We start from the raw sequence: 22,528 nt of genomic DNA, 5'->3' as shown, positions 1-22,528 counted from the left end.
CAGAAATATTGGACAAGATTTAAAAATTTTATTAACGTTTAACTATTTTAAGTCATGAGATTTGCCAGTGTTTTTAATGTAAATTTCAGTTTTCCCAAATATGTTGTCCCCAAAAAAAAAACACTTTTCATTAGATGCAGTCAACAGATCATCTAATCACAGATTTTTATTGTTGTTAAGCATCATTTGTACAAATTTCAGAAAGATTGGACAAGATTTGAAAAAAATTATTAACGTTTAACTATTTTATGTCGTGGAATTTGCCAGCGTTTTCTATGTTATTTTCAGTTTTTTCAGTTATATTGTTCTTTTTCCAGAGTACCTTTACCATGAAGATGCAGGCAGCGAAAGACAGCACCAAGAGCAGCACTATGTCTTATCCATGTGTACAATACATGATATGTGGCAAGATTTAGGACATTGTCAAATAATGTGATAACAACAACCCATTCTAGAAACCCATTGTAAGGAGTAATCTGCATCTGGCATTGATAGTAAGGAGAAGTCTTGTATGGGTATATATTGTTTTTCAGATAACAGTTATAGGAAATTTGCAACCTCTTACACAAACAACCTCAAATCATCACATTTGCTATTTTATTTTATAATCACATTGCAAAATAATTAATATTTAACTATTTTAAGCCATGGAATTTGCCAGATTTTTCAGTGTAATTTTCAGTTTTTTTCAAGGATATTGTCGAAAGAAGATACTTTTCATTAGACACAGTCATTTGATCAGCTTATCACAGGTTTTTATTGTTGTTAAGCATCATTTGTACAAATTTCAGAAATATTATACATGATTTGACAAAATTATTAACGTTTAACTATTTGAAGTCCTTGGATTTGCCAGTCTTTTCAATGTAAATTTCAGTTTTCCCAAATATGTTGTCCCAAAAAACACTTTTCATTAGATGCAGTCAACAGATCATCTAACCACAGATTTTAATTGATGTTAAGCATCATTTGTACAAATTTCAGAAATATTGTACAAGATTTGACAAAATTATTAACGTTTAACTATTTGAAGTCCTTGGATTTGCCAGGCTTTTCAATGTAAATTTCATTTTTCCCAAATATGTTGTCCCAAAAAACACTTTTCATTAGATACAGTCAACAGATCATCTAATCACAGATTTTTATTATTGTTAAGCATCATTTGTACAAATTTCAGAAATATTGGACAAGATTTAAAAATTTTATTAGCGTTTAACTATTTTAAGTCATGAGATTTGCCAGTGTTTTTAATGTAAATTTCAGTTTTCCCAAATATGTTGTCCCCAAAAAAAAAACACTTTTCATTAGATGCAGTCAACAGATCATCTAATCACAGATTTTTATTGTTGTTAAGCATCATTTGTACAAATTTCAGAAAGATTGGACAAGATTTGAAAAAAATTATTAACGTTTAACTATTTTATGTCGTGGAATTTGCCAGCGTTTTCTATGTTATTTTCAGTTTTTTCAGTTATATTGTTCTTTTTCCAGAGTACCTTTACCATGAAGATGCAGGCAGCGAAAGACAGCACCAAGAGCAGCACTATGTCTTATCCATGTGTACAATACATGATATGTGGCAAGATTTAGGACATTGTCAAATGTTGTGATAACAGCAACCCATTCCAGAAACCCATTGTAAGGAGTAATCTGCATCTGACATTGATAGTAAGGAGAAGTCTTGTATGGGTATATATTTTTTTCCAGATAACAGTTATAGGTAATTTGCAACCTCTTACACAAACAACCTCAAATCATCACATTTGCTATTTTATTTTATAATCACATTGCAAAATTATTGACATTTATCTATTTTAAGCCATGGAATTTGCCAGTGTTTTCAGTGTAATTTTTAGTTTTTTCAAAGATATTGTCAGAAGAAGATACTTTTCATTAGACACAGTCAACTGAGCAGCTTATCACAGATTTATATTGTTGTTAAGCATCATTTGTGCAAATTTCAGAAATATTGGACAAGATTTGTCAAAATTATTAACATTTAACTATTTTAAGTCCTGGGTTTTGCCAGTCTTTTCAATGTAAATTTCACTTTTCCCGAACTTGTTGTCCCAAAAATCACATTTCATTTGATACAGCCAACTGATCAGCTTATCACAGATTTTTATTGTTGTTAAGCATCATTTGTACATATTTCAGAAATATTTGATAAGATTTGTCAAAATTATTAACGTTTAACTATTTTAAGTCCTCGGATTTGCCAGTCTCTTCAATGTAAATTTCAGTTTTCCCAAATATATTGTCCCCAAAAGACACTTTTCATTAGACACAGTCAACTGAGCATCTTATCACAGATTTCTATTGTTGTTAAGCATCATTTGTGCAAATTTCAGAAATACTGGACAAGATTTGTCAAAATTATTAACATTTAACTATTTTAATGCATGCAATTTGCCAGTGTTTTCAGTGTAATTTTAAGTTTTTTTCAAAGATATCGTCGGAAGAAGATACTTTTCATAGACACAGTCATTTGATCAGTTTATCACAGATTTTTATTGTTGTTAAGCATCGTTTGTGCAAATTTCAGAAATAATGGACTAGATTTGACAAAATTATTAATGTTTAACTATTTTAAGTCCTTGAATTTGCCAGTCTTTCCAATGTAATATTTTAGTTATTTCAGTTATATTATTCTTTTTCCAGAGTACCCTTACCATGAAGAAGCAGGCAGTGAAAGACAGCACCAAGAGCAGCACTATGTCTTATCCATGTGTACAATACATGACATGTGGCAAGATTTAGGACATTGTCAAATATTGGGATAACAACAACCCATTCCAGAAACCCATTGTGAGGAGTAATCTGCATCTGGCATTGGTAGTAAGGATATGTCTTGTAAGGGTATATATTGTTTTCCAGATAACAGTTATAGGTAATTTGCAACCTTTTACACAAACAACCTCAAGTCATCACATTTGCTATTTTATTTTATAATCACTTTGCAAAATTATTAACATTTATCTATTTTAAGCCATGTAATTTGCCAGTGTTTTCAGTGTAATTTTTAGTTTTTTCAAAGATATTGTCAGAAGAAGATACTTTTCATTAGACACAGTCAACTGAGCAGCTTATCACAGATTTATATTGTTGTTAAGCATCATTTGTGCAAATTTCAGAAATATTAGACAAGATTTGTCAAAATTATTAACATTTAACTATTTCAAGTCCTGGGTTTTGCCAGTCTTTTCAATGTAAATTTCACTTTTCCCAAACTTGTTGTCCCAAAAATCACATTTCATTTGATACAGCCAACTGATCAGCTTATCACAGATTTTTATTGTTGTTAAGCATCATTTGTACAAATTTCAGAAATATTTGATAAGATTTGTCAAAATTATTAACGTTTAACTATTTTAAGTCCTCGGATTTGCCAATCTTTTCAATGTAAATTTCAGTTTTCCCAAATATATTGTCCCCAAAAGACACTTTTCATTAGACACAGTCAACTGAGCATCTTATCACAGATTTATATTGTTGTTAAGCATCATTTGTGCAAATTTCAGAAATACTGGACAAGATTTGTCAAAATTATTAACATTTAACTATTTTAATGCATGCAATTTGCCAGTGTTTTCAGTGTAATTTTAAGTTTTTTTCAAAGATATCGTCGGAAGAAGATACTTTTCATAGACACAGTCATTTGATCAGCTTATCACAGATTTTTATTGTTGTTAAGCATCATTTGTACAAATTTCAGAAACACTGGACAAGATTTGACAAAATTATTAACATTTAACTATTTTAAGTCCTCGGATTTGCCAGTCTTTTCAATGTAAATTTCAGTTTTCCCAAATATATTGTCCTAAAAAACACTTATCATTAGATACAGTCAACTGATGATCTTATCACAGATTTTTATTGTTGTTAAGCATCATTTGTGCAAATTTCAGAAATAATGGACTAGATTTGACAAAATTATTAATGTTTAACTATTTTAAGTCCTTGAATTTGACCGTTTTTCCAATGTAATATTTTAGTTATTTCAGTTATATTATTCTTTTTCCAGAGTACCCTTACCATGAAGAAGCAGGCAGTGAAAGACAGCACCAAGAGCAGCACTATGTCTTATCCATGTGTACAATACATGTCATGTGGCAAGATTTAGGACATTGTCAAATATTGGGATAACAACAACCCATTCCAGAAACCCATTGTAAGGAGTAATCTGCATCTGGCATTGGTAGTAAGGAGAAGTCTTGTAAGGGTATATATTGTTTTCCAGATAACAGTTATAGGTAATTTGCAACCTTTTACACAAACAACCTCAAATCATCACATTTGCTATTTTATTTTATAATCACATTGCAAAATTATTGACATTTATCTATTTTAAGCCGTGGAATTTGCCAGTGTTTTCAGTGTAATTTTTAGTTTTTTCAAAGATATTGTCAGAAGAAGATACTTTTCATTAGACACAGTCAACTGAGCAGCTTATCACAGATTTATATTGTTGTTAAGCATCATTTGTGCAAATTTCAGAAATATTGGACAAGATTTGTCAAAATTATTAACATTTAACTATTTCAAGTCCTGGGTTTTGCCAGTCTTTTCAATGTAAATTTCACTTTTCCCGAACTTGTTGTCCCAAAAATCACATTTCATTTGATACAGCCAACTGATCAGCTTATCACAGATTTTTATTGTTGTTAAGCATCATTTGTACATATTTCAGAAATATTTGATAAGATTTGTCAAAATTATTAACGTTTAACTATTTTAAGTCCTCGGATTTGCCAGTCTCTTCAATGTAAATTTCAGTTTTCCCAAATATATTGTCCCCAAAAGACACTTTTCATTAGACACAGTCAACTGAGCATCTTATCACAGATTTCTATTGTTGTTAAGCATCATTTGTGCAAATTTCAGAAATACTGGACAAGATTTGTCAAAATTATTAACATTTAACTATTTTAATGCATGCAATTTGCCAGTGTTTTCAGTGTAATTTTAAGTTTTTTTCAAAGATATCGTCGGAAGAAGATACTTTTCATAGACACAGTCATTTGATCAGCTTATCACAGATTTTTATTGTTGTTAAGCATCATTTGTACAAATTTCAGAAACACTGGACAAGATTTGACAAAATTATTAACATTTAACTATTTTAAGTCCTCGGATTTGCCAGTCTTTTCAATGTAAATTTCAGTTTTCCCAAATATATTGTCCTAAAAAACACTTATCATTAGATACAGTCAACTGATGATCTTATCACAGATTTTTATTGTTGTTAAGCATCATTTGTGCAAATTTCAGAAATAATGGACTAGATTTGACAAAATTATTAATGTTTAACTATTTTAAGTCCTTGAATTTGACCGTTTTTCCAATGTAATATTTTAGTTATTTCAGTTATATTATTCTTTTTCCAGAGTACCCTTACCATGAAGAAGCAGGCAGTGAAAGACAGCACCAAGAGCAGCACTATGTCTTATCCATGTGTACAATACATGTCATGTGGCAAGATTTAGGACATTGTCAAATATTGGGATAACAACAACCCATTCCAGAAACCCATTGTAAGGAGTAATCTGCATCTGGCATTGGTAGTAAGGAGAAGTCTTGTAAGGGTATATATTGTTTTCCAGATAACAGTTATAGGTAATTTGCAACCTTTTACACAAACAACCTCAATTCATCACATTTGCTATTTTATTTTATAATCACTTTGCAAAATTATTAACATTTATCTATTTTAAGCCATGGAATTTGCCAGTGTTTTCAGTGTAATTTTCAAAGATATTGTCAGAAGAAGATACTTTTCATTAGACACAGTCAACTGAGCAGCTTACCACAGATTTTTATTGTTGTTAAGCATTATTTTTACAAATTTTAGAAACACTGGGCCAGATTTGACAAAATTATTAACGTTTAACTATTTTAAGGCATGGAATTTGCCTGTCTTTTCAATGTAAATTTCAGTTTTTCCAAATATGTTGTCCCAAAAAACACTTTTCAAAAGACAGAGTCAACTGATCAGCCTGTCACAGATTTTTATTTTTGTTAAGCATCATTTGCACAAATTTCAGAAATATTTGACAAGATTTGACAAAATTATTAACGTTTAACTATTTTAATTCCTTGAATTTGCCAGTCTTTTCAATGTAATTTTCAGTTTTTTCAGTTATATTGTTCTTTTTCCAGAGTACCCTTACCATGAAGAAGCAGGCAGTGAAAGACCGCACCAAGAGCAGCACTATGTCTTATCCATGTGCACAATACATGACATGTGGCAAGATTTAGGACAATCTTCAGAAACATTGGACAAGATTTGTTAAAATTATTAACATTTAACTATTTTTAGCCGTGAAAATTGCCAGTGTTTTCAGGTAAGAGAAACTTGAAAACAAACATTATCTTGGGATAACATAATGGAGTGTGTACTAGTGAGAACTGCATGTATACGCTATGTGTGTCTGTTGATGGATATGTAAGCTTGTGGACATGTTTCATATTCTAGTCTTCTCCACTATTATACCGTGATTCTAGGCAGATCTTAGCAGAGTAGTTTCATCTTTTCATTTGTTCTGCCCTTAATATTAATTTTTGGACAAGGTTATTTTCAATTATGATTTATTCTCATTATGTTTTATAAGCATAATATACATAAGATAAATAGGAATTTGTCCCAAATGGTTAAAAAAGAACCTAAAAGTTTGTAAATAGATAATGATAATAATACAAATAAAATTTTAGTGGCCAGATAAAAAGTCAGGGACTGCATACTCACGTTTGATATAAGTAATTGATTTACATTTAATTTCTAATTAAAATATGTCTTATATGCTAGGCATTTTATTCCAGATATATTTACTGGACAGACTTATATTTGTATATATGCTCATGTCTTTCCTTTTTTTTTTTTTTTTTGTTTATAAATTTTCAGTTGGCTAATGTAACCAAATTTAGTATGTGGTAGTGTCACAGGTTATTACCTGCACCACAGCCAAGCAGGTCTGGAGGTTGTAAAGTTGATCTTCTTCTAACAGAGACAAACAGTTCACTGCAGGCTCTGTAGTTTTTCTTGTTCCATTTATAGGAAATGACGCAAAATCTAATACATATGTACATTAGATTTCAGGTATGCCATCCTTGATGTCAGCAACAGTTAATTGGTCATATCAGAAGTCAGAATAGCCCACATACTGGTATTTGCCATTGCTGTATTTGAAGACTGGATATATTGGACTGACTGGAACCATCTGAGTATTGAAAAAGCTAACAAGTACACAGGCACTAACCAGACATCACTGGTCAACACAATCCACAGGCCCATGGACCTCAAGGTCATGCATCCTCTGCAACAGATACAAGGTACTGAAAAAATTATTTAGTTTACATTATTTTTTGCCGTGAAATGACTATTTTAGTCATATTTAAAAGTGAAAATATTCAGTTTTGGATAGAATGTATTCATTTTGTGATTCAGAATTTTGGTTTTACTTCTTCGATGAATTATTTCCCTTTCTGAGTTGAAACATTCCCAGTAAATGTGTTATTTCAGAAACAGCTGCCACTGTGGTCCCCATTATACTTGTGGTCATCTTATTAGAGGTCATAAAAGTTGTGTTCCTATTTCTGCAAAGAAGAGGATCAGATTTCTCTTTCTCTGTCCCTCTCTCTCTGGCCACATTCACATCTAGTTGAGCCATGGCTCTACAAAGCCACGACGTAAATATGGCAGACGTACATGAAAGGAAAACCCCCTTATCTTTTAATAGTCTCCCCGCCTCTCACACGACTCCCCATGCGTCATCCCGTGGGGGTACAGTCATTAAATCTGGGCTTTTTCTCACTCTCACAAAGAATTTTAAGGAAAATTTGTTAAGTCATCTTAGGTGATATCAAGTACATCTTAGAAAATAAGGTATTCGGTATCAAACAAATTTTTCTTAAGTTAAAGGCACATCAGGTATAATCTTTACAGCAAAATTTTAAAAATTCATTTCATATTTATTATAAGTCCGGATCTTAATCTTTTGGTAATGTATCAAACGATTCCCCTAGATATTGAAATAGTTGTTGCTATGATTTCAGTGTGAGCAAGGCCCTGCATTCCAGTGGCGGCAGCGAGTTCAGACTGGGGCACCTGCAGGAGCGATGGCTTTCTATTATATGGAGGAAATGACCTGGCAATCAGTATGCCAGACATTGTATATGACAGCTCTGTGGCACAGAATGGGGTATATAGTCACATATTGTATAGAAATGTGATCGGTAAAAGATTTGAGGGTTTTATTTGGATACTCAGCTGAGACAAAAGACAAAAGATTCAGAACTTTGAAGTATTCAGTATTTTGCATATATAGTAGAAAGCATGTGTACAGGTTCATCTTCTTGTTTTATGGGGTTTTTTTGTTTGTTTGTTTGTTTGTTTTGTTTTGTTTAGTTCTTTTGTCTTTTTTTCATGAATTGCCTGTGAAAACCTTTTATTTTATACTTCGTTAACTGGAAATTTTCTTTTTATTCATTGGTCTAAAGTGCTCATCTTTTTTCTCGTAGGATGTAATGGAACCAAAGTACAACAAAATGGAGAATTTGAAGACTACAACAAAGCAACCAATTTCTCCAATGTATGACAATATAACAGGGTTTAGAACCTGCTAAACCCCCCTAAGAAAGGACATGACCAGCCCCACTCACTCCAATGGGGTAGCAGACAACCAGTCATCAGAGATCACAGTCCATATACCACATAAAAAACTCTGTCCTTCAGTAACAGAAAATGATTACCATACTGATGTCTTAGTCACTGATATATATTTTTGAGACCAAATTTTTTTATTGAGCATAAAATTCTTGATGATCATTCCACAGATGTCAGACAAAGCTCAGAAGGAAATATATCTTGCAGAAAGAGGAACAGACGTTGGTAGTTACGATGAAACTTTATTATGAAGTGATATTTCAAACCCATACAAAATATATGTTCTTGTTTGGGTGCAGCTCTGATGAAGAATTGGATTCCCATTTTCTAAATAATTCCAGATAAAATGTTACTTACTAAATATTATTTAAAAGTTGGTCCTGTTTGAATATAGAGTGCAGTGGCGGAATAAGGGGTGGTGGTCAGGGGGTCCAGACCCCCCCCCCCCTTCAATTTCTGGAAAAAAAAACACCAATGATCCACTCTTGAAATTAGAGTTTTGACTGGCTGAATTATACTTCTATTCCATACCAAATGGCACCGTTTGCCCTCTGAAAAACCAACATTTTCGGGGGCTTCCAACAGGGGGGTGGAGGTGGGGGCGGCTTTGCATCCACGGAATCCCCCTTCAAATTCATATTCAAAATTATTCAAATTATTATGAACATGCATCTTGAAATAAATATAATAAACAATTTAAAAATCTACAATTGAGTAGAATATTGTGGAAATTGTGCGAACTGACCTTATTTGGGGAATAATTGTTTATTAGTCGATTTGATCTGTATTTGATGAATTGCATGTCAGTGTCTTCGCTGCTGTCCTGCCCAATGACGACATCACATATGAAAATGTAATTGAAATAATAGCACGGTAAAATATTATGGAAATTCCATATTTTGTTGAAACATGAAAGCTGATCTATTTTAAGGGATTAATACAAGTCGTCATTAAAATGTCTGATGCCTTTTGATCCTTGCTAAAAATTCCTTTAAATCAGAAACCGTCATCAAATCATTTTCGTGATTACGTATTTGGATGTTCATGGGCGGATTCAGAGATATTTTCTGACAGTCTTCTAAATTATCTTTGTTGATCCATTCTTCTCTTTTGACCGTCTTCCGACAAAAGAATTAGATACCCGTCAATGTTAACATGAAAATCTGACCGTCTTCCGGAAGACCCAGAAGACGGCCTAAATCCGCCCCTGATGTTTACCGATTGATATAGAGGCAGTCATTGAGATTCTAGTGAGTTGACCCCCTTAGCCAACTAGCTCTATGTTGGATCACCAAGTACACAGCTGTGGGTAGACTTCGGCCAGTTTTTCATGTTTCGGGTGATACTTGACCAATGGCTACTTTCTACCAGGGCAACAGATTGATTTTTCACAGATATTCACAGATACATGTAGGTCTCTAGATAAATAGACAGTCATTTTGGTGTGATGTCAATTCAGCAAAAAATGTCCACAATAATAACTGAGACCCTGGTAGAGGGTAACCAAGGGAGCACCACCGCAACCTAAGTCCTTAATTCTATGAAGTCCACCCATCCAAATTACCCAGGCTACATTGTGTTGTTCGTTATTTGTAAATCCAACCCCGGAAATTTTTCTTATCGGCCCAGGTTAATGCACCAACCCCTTGGAAATGTATCAACTTCAACTGGAAATGCTAGAATGAGGAGTGCTAAGCGCGTTCGGATCGTGTGGCGCGCCTTGGGCCTTCATCAGCCTAGCTAGTTTTTCTCTGTAGTGTCGTGATATCGTTATAGTTTATTTGCAGTAAAAAGACGGGATATGTTATGCAATCTTTTCAAGGCATTTGGTATGACAACTTGAGGAAGCAACTGAAAACATTGAGCGTAACACACCGTCACGACACTCAACAAGGCAGCATTGATTTCCTGCGTGAAGTGTGAAACTGTTAATTAGATCCTGCGAAAAGATTCATCAGCATGTAATAATTTAATTTAGTGTCATCTGAAGTGTGTTTTTCAAATCTGATAACTACTATAGCTTCACCACAGACATATTTTGTGTTTTAGCAATGCACGATTGGAAGTATATACAGTGTATGACTAATTCTCAATGCACTCTTCAAGTGCCTCTCACAAATGCACTTCCCGGTGAACTGATATTGAAAGTTTTACGAGAAATAAGCAAAGTGATAGCTATGTCATTAAACTATTTACGATAGTCATTTCCTTGCCATTCTGTTAACGTTTAAATCCAAAAATTCTACGCATCTGCTCTAACACAATTATTCTCAAAATTGTCAGAGATGTTGCTTCTATGCTCTTTTTAATTTGCTACTTATTCAGCTTCATTATCACAAACATATAACACCGTCATTTTGGCCATTATTTCATTCAGTTTAAAATTCTGATATATTTTCACGCAGAACATTACACCTGCGATAGGCCTATACCGACCCCAACTACATACATGTATTTATTATAATAGATCAGCTTGGGAAAACGCAGAGTAACAAGCATAATACTTTTGTCTTCTACAGGTGATTTAGAAATCAAATTCACGCAATTTTAAGTCAGTGTCCACTATTTGCGTTAAGAGGAACGCAGTTCTAGGCGGATCAAAGGTGTTTAAAAGTCCTGTCATGCATTAATGTTAAAATCCCGTAGATCGCCAATCCGTATCTCATTTCAATCTTCAAATACTGTCATGGAAATGAATGTTTATTATGACAATATTACATTTTAAATGTAGGTAATAATAATTGCCATCAAAAACTGCCATAACATTACATTGTCTCGGGCCCGAGAGAGAGAAGATATGGCATGATCGGGATTCTCTCTTCTAGATGGGGTCTCCTCAAAGGAACTGCGGTCTCTCACGACACTGACGTCAAAATCGATTCCTACGTAAGGAATCTGCCGGTAAGATTCCTTTATGAGAGCCTCAACTTGATCCAGAAAGTCCTCGAACAATTGGCTAGCATCACGCAAACGGCGGACGCTCTGCTTCAGCGTGATTGGTAGAATAACGATCATGTCATCTCTCTCACCAAGTGGTAGAGAGCACCACCTATCATGAAATCCTCTCTCTATTTCGGTCTCCCACGCCCCACTTGGTGAAAAGTCAGCTAAATCTCCCCCATCGAAAATCGTGGAGTCAATGTAACAGAGTGGCGTTAGTACACATGGATTTTTAACGGGTTGTTTGGGACTGAGTTTTAAAGTCAAATTGAACGTCAAGTTTATGATGAAATCAAGGGGCAGAGAGCACCACCTTTCATCTTCTTGGCATTCTTTGGTCTGCTTACAGGCATCCTGTAAAAAATGTAAACCAAATGATATAGGAGCAAAATTGTTATGTGTCATTATTTTTCAAACCACGAAACGAAACTCTTGCTTAACAGGTTTCTGCCAAATGTCACACTCGGCAATTTAGTGTCTACGTAGGCCTACTAAAACATTGCAAACAGAATGCATTTTTACAAGTGAAAGGTCAATTGGAAAGCGAAAATGTATTTCAATGAAAAATTCTCTGGACGTGATCTTGCAACCACTCTATCAAAACAAAGATCACATTTTTATATTTAATCTTTATTTCACATAAATGAGTAGAATTAAATTTTTCAGAAGATTCATTTGAACAATTTTTTGACAGTTTTAAAGTGTTTTTTTAGAATAGTTAAAAATGACAGCATTGTTTTAAAGATGGCCAAGAGATTTTAGCTTAGTAATTGTACGCGCTTACGTGGTCCCAACTTTCTTGGCATCGTGCTTCTCTTTGATAATCTATCAAAGCGGAAAGGCCCTTAGGTTCGAATGCTTTGTTCTCTATCTCACCTGCCGCTAAAAGTCAATCAATAATTAGATACAAAAAAATTATAAAATATATAATTGAATTAATAAAACAAATTAAAAAATAGGAAGTGCAGTACGGAAAAAAGTATTTAATTTGTATCATCTTTTTCAAGACCTGACGAAGCACCGATTATTCAATTTTTTCGAAGTATATCAACTGTGAACGTCTTTTTAATCTAGGTTCTTTCAAAGGAGATCGAAAAGTTTAAATGACATAAATTGGTCAGAATAACCCCTTTCCACGTTTCTTTGACGTAAAATACTTGTATACAAAGGGCAAAAATTGACCCTTTTTGTGTGATTTACCACCTCTTTGCCGAGTCTGCCTTACCTTTTTTAGGTTTGAGATCTTTTACATTGAGATATTACATCAAACAAACTATGTACGGGTTTTTTTTATGTTACACCATCATTTCACAACAGGCATTTGGCTTAGTGTTTAGTTCTGCATTTTCTAAGGGAATAAGGAAATAGATCCAAACATAGCAATCTCCCTTTAATCAAAAGAAAACCTTGTTAATCTTATTTAGAATTACAACAAAGCTCTTTTCCAGTGCACCAGTTATCTTTATAAGTTGAAGAGGCTAACGGGCCAAGAAATTGTATTTCAACGTTTATATAAATACCTCTGAGGGTTATTGAACCAGTATAGCTATATAATCTGACTTTTATCTAGTCATTTTATGATCGAATGCATTTTAATTGTGTATTTATTTAATTATTTTAAAGAAATTATAAAACAAGTTATATCATACAGTGGAAGATATTCAATATATTTTATCATTGTTCTCTGCACCATTCGAACATACATGTACTGTAGTTATAGCCAAATATACTTTTTGCGCAACGTGTAAACAATCGATTGCATTGTAATACAAATGATAAGGATTAAAAATGTATACACCACACAATTCAGGAAAGAATTAATATTGAATTGACGAATAACGTATTTTGTAATGAATTACAACTTATAACTCACAGCTAACATGAAGATTTTGCGACTAAGAAGACTTACCGTTTTCATTACAGCGATGGATGCTTGGGGTAGTATTTGGAGGCACATGGCAAAGCCAACAGAATAGATTCCGACCATAAGAGTGGCCATGAGGCCCTTCAAAATACGTCACTGACACGGGTCCAGAATTACAAAGACGCACAGATTCGGCGTCAAATGTGAATTGGCATCTTCCATTGTTGATTCCGCTCGTGGGTTCGTGTCCCCCTTCGGGGCCTATGCAAGGGCGTCCTGGGTGATGGTCCGGTGTGCCAAAAAACAGCATGCAATCTGGTGTCAAATGGATCTTCTCCAAAACTCCGGTAACGGTGGTAACATCTTTGAAAACTTCGATTTGTGACTTGTGACACACAATTCTAGGCTTCCACGCTTTGTGCACCGCCACGTTGTGACAGGTGGCGCAAAAAGAGTTTCTAAATGCGACATTTGACTCTACCGACGAGACGGGCAACACAACAGCTATGTCATTGGACCAGTCTTTAAACTCGCATTTATTTCGAACTTCTTCATCGTGCCAGTGGCTTGGACAAGAAGACACTACCCAGTAGTATTTACTGTATACGTCCTCAATTTCTTTAGACCCCTGTAACCAACACTCTGTATTATTTCTATGTATATCAACCCCGGTGATTTTGGTATCGTTGCAAAAGCGGTTGTATGGCCAACAGCAATCACCAAACACGTCGCACAAGTCGTCGCAGTAGCAGGTTACGAGGATGACATCATCAGTTATCCCATCACTACGAGCAGCACAGAACGGGGTGTTTACTGTTACGTTAAGCAGCATTAGTTCCCTCTGAGAATACAACATGGAGGAAGTTGGAGCAAATTGTTCCAATTTTGGTGAAAGGTAAGGTGAATGTTCTTGAGATACATGACCGGTGCTGGGTTGGCGTGTATTTGTAAGGCTTATATTTGAGTTGAGGTCTGGGATCTCTGGAGTGAGAGCCGGGTAGTAAACTTGTACATTTCGTAGTTCCTTCTCTGTTGTATGAATCTCATTGTTTGTTACCTTGTTTGTGGACGCGGCGGTAGGGACAATCATTTTACTTACAGCTGCTGTGTTCGCCCGTGTAACCATAGGAGATGCACTTTTGTTGACCGTGGGTAAATTACTTTCGGTGACCATGGGTGAGCTGCTTTTGTCGACAACGAGTGAGCCACTTTCGTTGACCAAATGGGAATCATTTCCCGTGACCATAGGGGAATCACTTCCAGTGACCATAGGGGAGTCACTCCCGGTTACCATAGGGGAGTCTCTTTCGGTGACCATGGGGGAATCGCTTCCAGTGACCATAGGGGAGTCACTTCCAGTTACCATAGGGGAGTCACTTCCGGTTACCATAGGGGAGTCACTTCCGGTTACCATAGGGGAGTCATTCTCAGTGGTCTTGGGAACTCTGGTGCTTTTATGCCTAGGTCGTGTCGTTGTCAGCCGCTGTTCTCGACTGCTGACAGACCTTGGGACATTTGGGGTTGTAGACGTGACTGCGGCATAGTTACGAAGGGCCCTCGGAATGCTTGGCTTTGACACTACGACTAAATGAACATTTTCCCATCTGATCAAAGTATACATTACCAACACCAAGAGAAAAACGACCTTCATTGTCGATTTGTCTCTTTCCTCTCAGTGCTGTGCTGTGGTATTTTGCGTAGTTTATATATATATATATATGTGGGGCCTACTTCCTGATTCGTTCCTACTTCAGGAGTGCGGGAACTGTCGTTTTGGTTAGATTTCGTGTTTTGACGTGACAGTGAATTAAGATGCACGAATCTAGCTAATCAGTACCATATTACTACAAAAACAACACCACACCGTAAACAATTGCAAGGTTTCTTTTGCATGATTGCCCCTTTTTCATAAAAAAGTTACTATAAGTTGTTGTCTACGCGTACTGAAAGGAAATTGGAATAGTGGTAGGTGACAGAGAAATGAAGACATTTGAAAAAATGTGAAAACAAAAGAATGACGCGTTTAAAATGACGTTCTCAAAATATCCGTTTCAAATTAACAAGTTGATGTTGTCGTGTTACGAATAGGTTTTTCTTTCAGACGAAATTAATTTTTGAAACCTTCTCCACGCTGTTCTCCTATTTCTGAAGGATGATTGTTCCAGCTTTTAAGCGGAACCTCACTCTATTGTACAAACCATGAAACGTGTCTTCCATCTAACGTGATTTCTTTTGTCACAAATCAATGACGAACAGCTGAGCCCTATTTTTTCACATTTTTTATCAAAGTTTTTAGTTTTTTGCGTGAAATCACATTGCATAAAACGTTCGCTCCATGCTTCCAACTCATGTAGAGTAAATATCAGAGTCCACGCGGTCAGCTTCTTCATTTTCAAATGGCGTAATGTTCTACTTTTCGTAACTGCTTGTCGCGTTTAAACTTTGCAAGCTCCAAAGACGACCATTATCAACCTTTCATGAAGAATTTTTCTCGAAAAATGCGTCAGAGAGTCAGCATTAAGCATTTTATGTCACTTTTAGCATTGGGTGAATAATCATACAAATAATCACTTGTAATGATCACTTTTCATTTTGTTTTTTCTTACCATCAAACAACCAGAGAGACAATGCTGCTGCACGTGCGAAGTTTATCGACTGTTTTCTTCCACTCATTATATTTCACTTTGAGCCAACATGACAAAAATAATCAGTTTTGCAGTAATAAATGTTTTAACATTTACATTTTTGTTTATAATAGATGAACTTTAAATGAGATAAAATTGTATATCTCTTTTTCAAATGGCTTTAAATCAAATGAAAAAAAACTAATGTAAATTAATTAGAGTCTATACAGATTCTTCACTGATTTTTCTCATTTTTGTCTAAATAATGCACCATTTTTACCTAAAAAAAATTCCACTATAATTTCAATTACTAGCATTTTTTCCGACACAAGAACAACATTGTATGGGTGTTTGGCCATTTTGCTCGTTTTCATTTATTTCGTAATTTTTCCTTCTTTTATGTTTCTTTCGGTACGTCATGCCGCTTACCACATACTGTAGGTCAAGGTCGGGTGGATCGATCCCCAAAGTGCAATTATGGTTACTTCTTTTCTTCTTGGTGGTCACTTTCCTAGAATTTCCGACGCTACCGTGCCCCCCTTTTTCGCTTATTATTATTATTATTATTATTATTATTATTATTATTATTATTGTAGTTTTTTATTTTATTTATTTTTATTTCATTTTATTTATTTTTTTTTTGCGTTTTCCCCCTTCTTTTGGGGAATTTTTCTGGACTCAAAGATTGCATGTTAACTTTTGCGCTATAACCATGTTGGACGAGTCTCCTGTTCACAGTTTTGCGGGAAAGACAGCAAAATGATCAGCCCGTGATTCTGTAGCAATGGCAATAGCAGATTTAGCGCGGATTCTTTTGGCAATGTTGATGATGATAAGATAGGTACGGGCGTCAGTGGCAGTCCACCTGTGGATTTGTCAGGAGCTATATTTTCGGTCAGTTCAACTCAATTTAGTTTTTTCTCTAACTCTAAATCCGCCACTGCGTTACCGATACGCACGTTACCATATTGCGTGTAGATTGTTGTTGTTGTTGTTATTGTTGTTGTTATTTAAGTTGTGAGTTGTCTGTCGGCGCAACTATGTCAGTGCGTGAGACGCCATACATGAGCGCACGTGTGTTTCTACAAAGCACATTTCACTTTGTTATGTTGTCATAGCGAGTTTGATATCCATCCATTCATTCGTTACCTATCTTTTTAATAGCTGGTAGCTGCTTCCAACTTCTGGTAAGCCAACACCTAATTTTTTACTGCGCATAACGTTATAGTTAAATAGAAACGGGACATAAGACGAAAAATGTCTTCAAAGGATTTGTAAAAATCACTCACATGATACATATGTTACCGATACATACGTTACCAAATTGAGCGTAGATTGTTGATGTTATCATTTTTGTTGTTGTTTACGTTGTTTGATGTCCGTTGGCGCAACTATGTGAGAGCGTGAGACATCACCTAGATATGGCGCACCCACTCATAGCATAGTTAAGCCGACGGACCACAAACAACGTCAACAACAACAACAACCACGCGTAATTTGGTAACGTTACCGATACATACAGTACGTTACCAAATTGCGTGTAAATTGCTGTTGTTACTGCTTACGTTGTTAGAACGTAATTTACTTGTGCATCACGAACATTATTAAGAAGCTCGTAATCTGATGATTATAGTGAAGAATAACCACGATCTAGAGCTTTCGAACGTTTATTCACCGACTCTCTTTTCATACAATTTCACAAGTATTTAAACTCTGTTCTCCGTACTGATCATGCATTTACTTGTTTTCTTTCCATTGTTTTTGCGTGATTCTCATGTTGCAAACCGCCATTCAACATTTCCTTATTAGGTAATTTCTAATAGACTTGTTTTTGATTTAAAATATTAAAAATGTCATTAGAATTACTCATGCTTGGACCATATCCATCCTTAGTTTGCATGTGTCAGAAACTTGCAAATCTATTGAGAAATTAACCAATCAAATCGAACTATATGTGACTTTGACATGTTCCATCTTTTCCTACCACAATTTCTACACTTGTTGACTCTTAAAGAAATTAAACTTACACTCAATAACTCCCTATCCTTTAACTTGTTTGATTCCGTTTTAATTATCATCTGCAGTTAGTGAAAGTGCATTTAATTTACAACATCAATTTATACGGCTACAAATTGCCTTAAAATTTTGCATGTGATCTACGAAGAGGAACTGTAGTGGCCAACAACATTTTTATCTCTGAATTTTTTACTTCCGAATATTTTGACTGTTATGCTTATTATTTTTTCTCTCGGCTTTCTCGTTAATATTGGCTTAAAAAGAGAGAGAGAGAGAGAGAGAGAGAGAGAGAGAGAGAGAGAGTAATTCTAATTAAATTCATCCTTGTCGAACACAAATAAATAGAAATGCTGTCGAAATTTTAATGGTTTGCCGATATCCATTTTCAATCACAGTTTTTAACCTGTATGTCATGATTATGAGGAAATATCGCGTGTGATTTTCGCCCAAAAGCTGTGACGTCTGCAGCGCATCTCTGATGGGCGTTAACTAATTTTTCTTTGCACGTGGAATGATTGTGTTTGTGCAGAAAATTTCTTTCTCACCAGATGACAACTGAAAACTTCGATAATATTTTTTTAATCACCATTTATACCATTAAAGCCATCAAGATCATCAACATTACAAATCTCTGATATGAACATCACTTCCGGCCAGTCATATATTACTTCAAGGAACCTAATTTGCATATAAGAGAAAAAATGCATTTTTTTCTGATTTTGGCTTGTCTCTAATTTTTCATTATTTTTAAAATGTAATGAGCTCTTTTGCTCACAAATCGGGACACCTTTGATCCACATGCATTGTTTGTAAATTATGTAATTAGAAATAACTTTTATATCACAGACGTGTATCGCGTTTTCACTCCACAGCCATAATATTCTCGACAATAGCTGCATGAGCAAGCTGCATGGGTGAAAAAAGTAGGTCAATTACCTGTATAAAATTGGCATACGATTGATGATTTTTTTAGTGTGGACCGTTATAGGGGGGAGACAGAAGTGAGAGATGTATCAAGATACCAGAAAAATATTTTGGTTGCATAGGGTTACAGAAAGGCAGAGTTTATTGCAAACATTTAAAGAAAAGAGAAAAACTAGCCCACATGTCCAGATTCACCGTGTAGAACTTTACAGATGCCACGGTCCCTCTCTTTTTCATCTGACTCTCCCTAAAAATTTTCAGACCGCGTTAACTGTTCATCTCCCGGGAAGCGAGAATCATCCAGCGTGGTGGCAGACGCTGATGTTCTGCAGACGATACATTGCATTCAAAAGAGGGGGTACAGGTTTTCTAGGGAAATTTTGTAATTAATAAAATCTGACGAATTTCGTGATTAAGGAAAGAAAAATGAATTATTTGAATTTATATTGAGCAAGTGCAATGAAAGATACCGATATTTCTTCTCAAAATTGGCAGAATAAAAAAACGCAAAAAGAGATAGCCTATCACCCCTAAGAACCCTTACATGGCATATCCTATCTGTGAACTTTTGACCTACTTTTACATAGTTTTCACTCTCCTACACACGCTGAGTTTGTCATGGTATGAATAGAAAGGGGGCGTATTGGTGGTGGGAGGGGGGGGGGATGAATTCTAATGTGACCGTTCTTGTTCAAGAAGATATATTTATTTTTTGATAGTGCTACAGCATATTTTTGGGTTGCACGCAGCTACATTATTCGACCAAAGTCTATGGTATTATATAAGCTACGTTGTATTTGACAATAAAAATTTTTTGATACTGAAAAGAAATTGGCAACGGGGAAGAAGCATTGGATTTGCCCCCCACTCCCGCCTCTCTCTCTCTCTCTCTGTGTGTGTGTGTGTGTGTGTCTGTGTACCGGTAGTGTATGTGTAGGGGAGGGTGTATGCCGTTTTCACACAGTCCTGTCATACATTGGCAATTAAGGTACCGATATTATTTTAAAAATTAATTATAAGTAAAAATCATGAGTGCGTATTTTCTATATTAGAGTTAATTTGCTTTAAGCAGTATTTGTTGTTCAGATTCCATTTTTAATTAAAATTTATTCTGCCTTAATTCGTTCTTTTCATTATTTTTTCATGTTTAATTCTGAAAAAGTAATTTTTTAAATTTTTTCAATTGCTTTGTTATAGACAGAGTCATCCAGATTTGTTCATGATTCTCTAAATTAATGACAATACCGCCAACAAGAATTCCTTAATTAAACCTGTTCTCTAGCGCGATGTTTCCTACGTAAGGACTCCTATTTACGGTTTTGATATGCACTGTTTGCACTTCGCGCTTCGGACTGCGATGGAAGTATGATGGTGATGAAGACGAACGTGCCGAGATTTAACATAAATTCGAAATGATAATAGATAAAAGAATCTCCAGATTTAATTTCACTTTATTTTCCATGAAAGTTGTTTGATGTCTTATTGATTCATGTGCCGATATATGTTTACAGTATCTAGTTAATGTCTTGAGTGGTAGCAGCAGCAGTTCGCGATTCACTGCCAGAGACTTTTCAGGCTTGTATCTGTAATAATTGATTTATCCAATGAGAACAAATTCTTTGAGAATTATGGTTTGTTGACATTCTAAATTGGGCATTCATCAGGTACACTCATAGACATACAAGTCAGGAAGCCCGCTTGGGGAGAGACTTACATGATTTTTTTTTTCTTTCTTAACTTTTGTTCTTAAATTGACCTACTTCTCTTTCCCAGATATATATTATACAGTACAGAAAGTAAGCAGTATATATCAAATATCATTTCTGGAGTAATAAGAAACTTTGTCATATCCAAGTTATACAATCTGAAACTTTATGGTGGCATTTGGTCACCTTTTTGTTGAAAAGTTTACTTCAGATTCATCTTTTAGGTTTTACCTCCCTTAGGCTGTATTCCCAGAGCTTTTAGATCGATCTATCGCCGCGGGGAGTCTCACTAGATTACTGTCAGATAATCCGGCTTAAATGTCCATCCTGCCTACTACAAGCTGTAAGGGGGTAATTAACTTTCATGTCCGCCCGGCTGACAGCTATTTAGCGTGAACCCCCAGGGAGTTAGGTCGATCTAAAGTAGATCTAATCTCTGGAAATGGGGTCTTACACTCCATGGAGATCAACTACAGATTGAAATGATTTTAGGCAATTTTTTAAATTTGCTAGTTTATTTCTTGTACATGTGGAGAACTCAAATCGAACTGAAGAATTCCTGAAGACTGCCAAAGAAAAAACAACAGTGGTCTAGCTTATCTAAGAAACATGCTTCAGACAATCGTACAGATTGTTAAGTATTTGTCAGTCTCAAACAAATTACAACACAAACTGATAATGGTAGCTTTAAAAAGAACACAATGCATTTTGATCTATTTTATCTGGGATTGATTCAAAAGAATTGTTATGGATACAATATCGACTCGGGCTTTTACTACATTGAACGTTTAGTAAGATAATTCTTTACAAATCATAAGGATAATTTCAAATAATTTCAAAGCCATATGAACTAATGGTATTTACTATTAACTACAGATGAAGCCAATAGTGTTCAACAGATGCTCAAGCAAAACAATAAATTATTGTAAACAGATACAAGTCTGTTTTACCATTAAAGGTATAATAACTCTTCGTTTCGGCCAAAAAATGAATTTTCCTGGAGTAAACAACAATTTCCCCATACTTACCAATGGTTAATGAATCCATTTGTACATTCAAAGTTAGTCCCTGGTTTTTTTTTCAAAAAAGTTTGGTTTTTTGTTGAAATCTCTTAAGAGATTTTAACAGAGTATAGCCATCAATGGAGGTCACGTGGTCTAAAGACGAGCTCAGATATCAGAATAATAGCTATAACTGCCATTTTTGTGGTAAAACAGAATATATTATATTTCTATGAGTTATTCACAATGTTTGAAGAGTTATTATCCCTTTAACTAAAAACTTCAATTATTTTGAAATGGTATTAATTGCTGAGTGAAAGTCTGTATTCACTAGTCTCATGCACACCTTGAAACAATACTTGTAAAAATGTCCCTTTTAACACCATTCATGAAGATAAATGCAGTTTTTTTTACACAAAGATTAATTACATTTAAATTAAACTGAGTGCCAGTATTTACTAGATCCTCAACTTTTATAAATATTAAAAAAGAATGATTTATGGTTTAAGATTTATGGGATAAATTACACATGAGAACCAGTCTTCACCAGACACTCATCTAAAAAAAAAAAAAAAAAAAAAAAAAAAAAAAAAAAAAAAATTGATAATTTTGTAAAAACAAGTCTGATTTAACATCTGTGATGGCATCTTCGCTTTTCTATTAACAAAACCATGATTTTGCAGACAATCCTGTAGATCAATCTACTTTATTTTCTTGTCCAGCTCAACTTAAAACCTGCTTGTTTTTCTGCTGTCAATCTGTTTGTGTTCCACCAGATGGAGCCACTGCTG

General features: G+C 34.8%; 1 long non-coding RNA gene across 3 annotated transcripts; it reads left to right on the top strand.

Moving 5' to 3' along the window:
• The first annotated feature begins 6,054 nt into the window (after positions 1 to 6,054).
• LOC147762132 (uncharacterized) lies at positions 6,055 to 9,023 on the top strand. Of its 3 annotated transcripts, none has more exons than XR_015333736.1 (4): positions 6,055 to 6,344; positions 7,090 to 7,329; positions 8,077 to 8,198; positions 8,518 to 9,023. It is a non-coding gene; the product is annotated as an uncharacterized LOC147762132 (long non-coding RNA). The 3 variants fall into 3 exon arrangements; XR_015333738.1 differs by having other exon boundaries at positions 6,059 to 6,344; positions 8,053 to 8,198; XR_015333737.1 differs by lacking the exon at positions 6,055 to 6,344 and having other exon boundaries at positions 7,039 to 7,329.
• Positions 9,024 to 22,528: the final 13,505 nt, after the last annotated feature.

Source organism: Lingula anatina, chromosome 4, assembly GCF_051362555.1.
Source record: "Lingula anatina isolate TDL-2025a chromosome 4, LinAna3.0, whole genome shotgun sequence".
NCBI classification, from domain to species: Eukaryota; Metazoa; Brachiopoda; class Lingulata; order Lingulida; family Lingulidae; genus Lingula; species Lingula anatina.
Note: the sequence above shows the minus strand (reverse complement) of the source record. Positions and strands in the feature narration are given on the sequence as shown.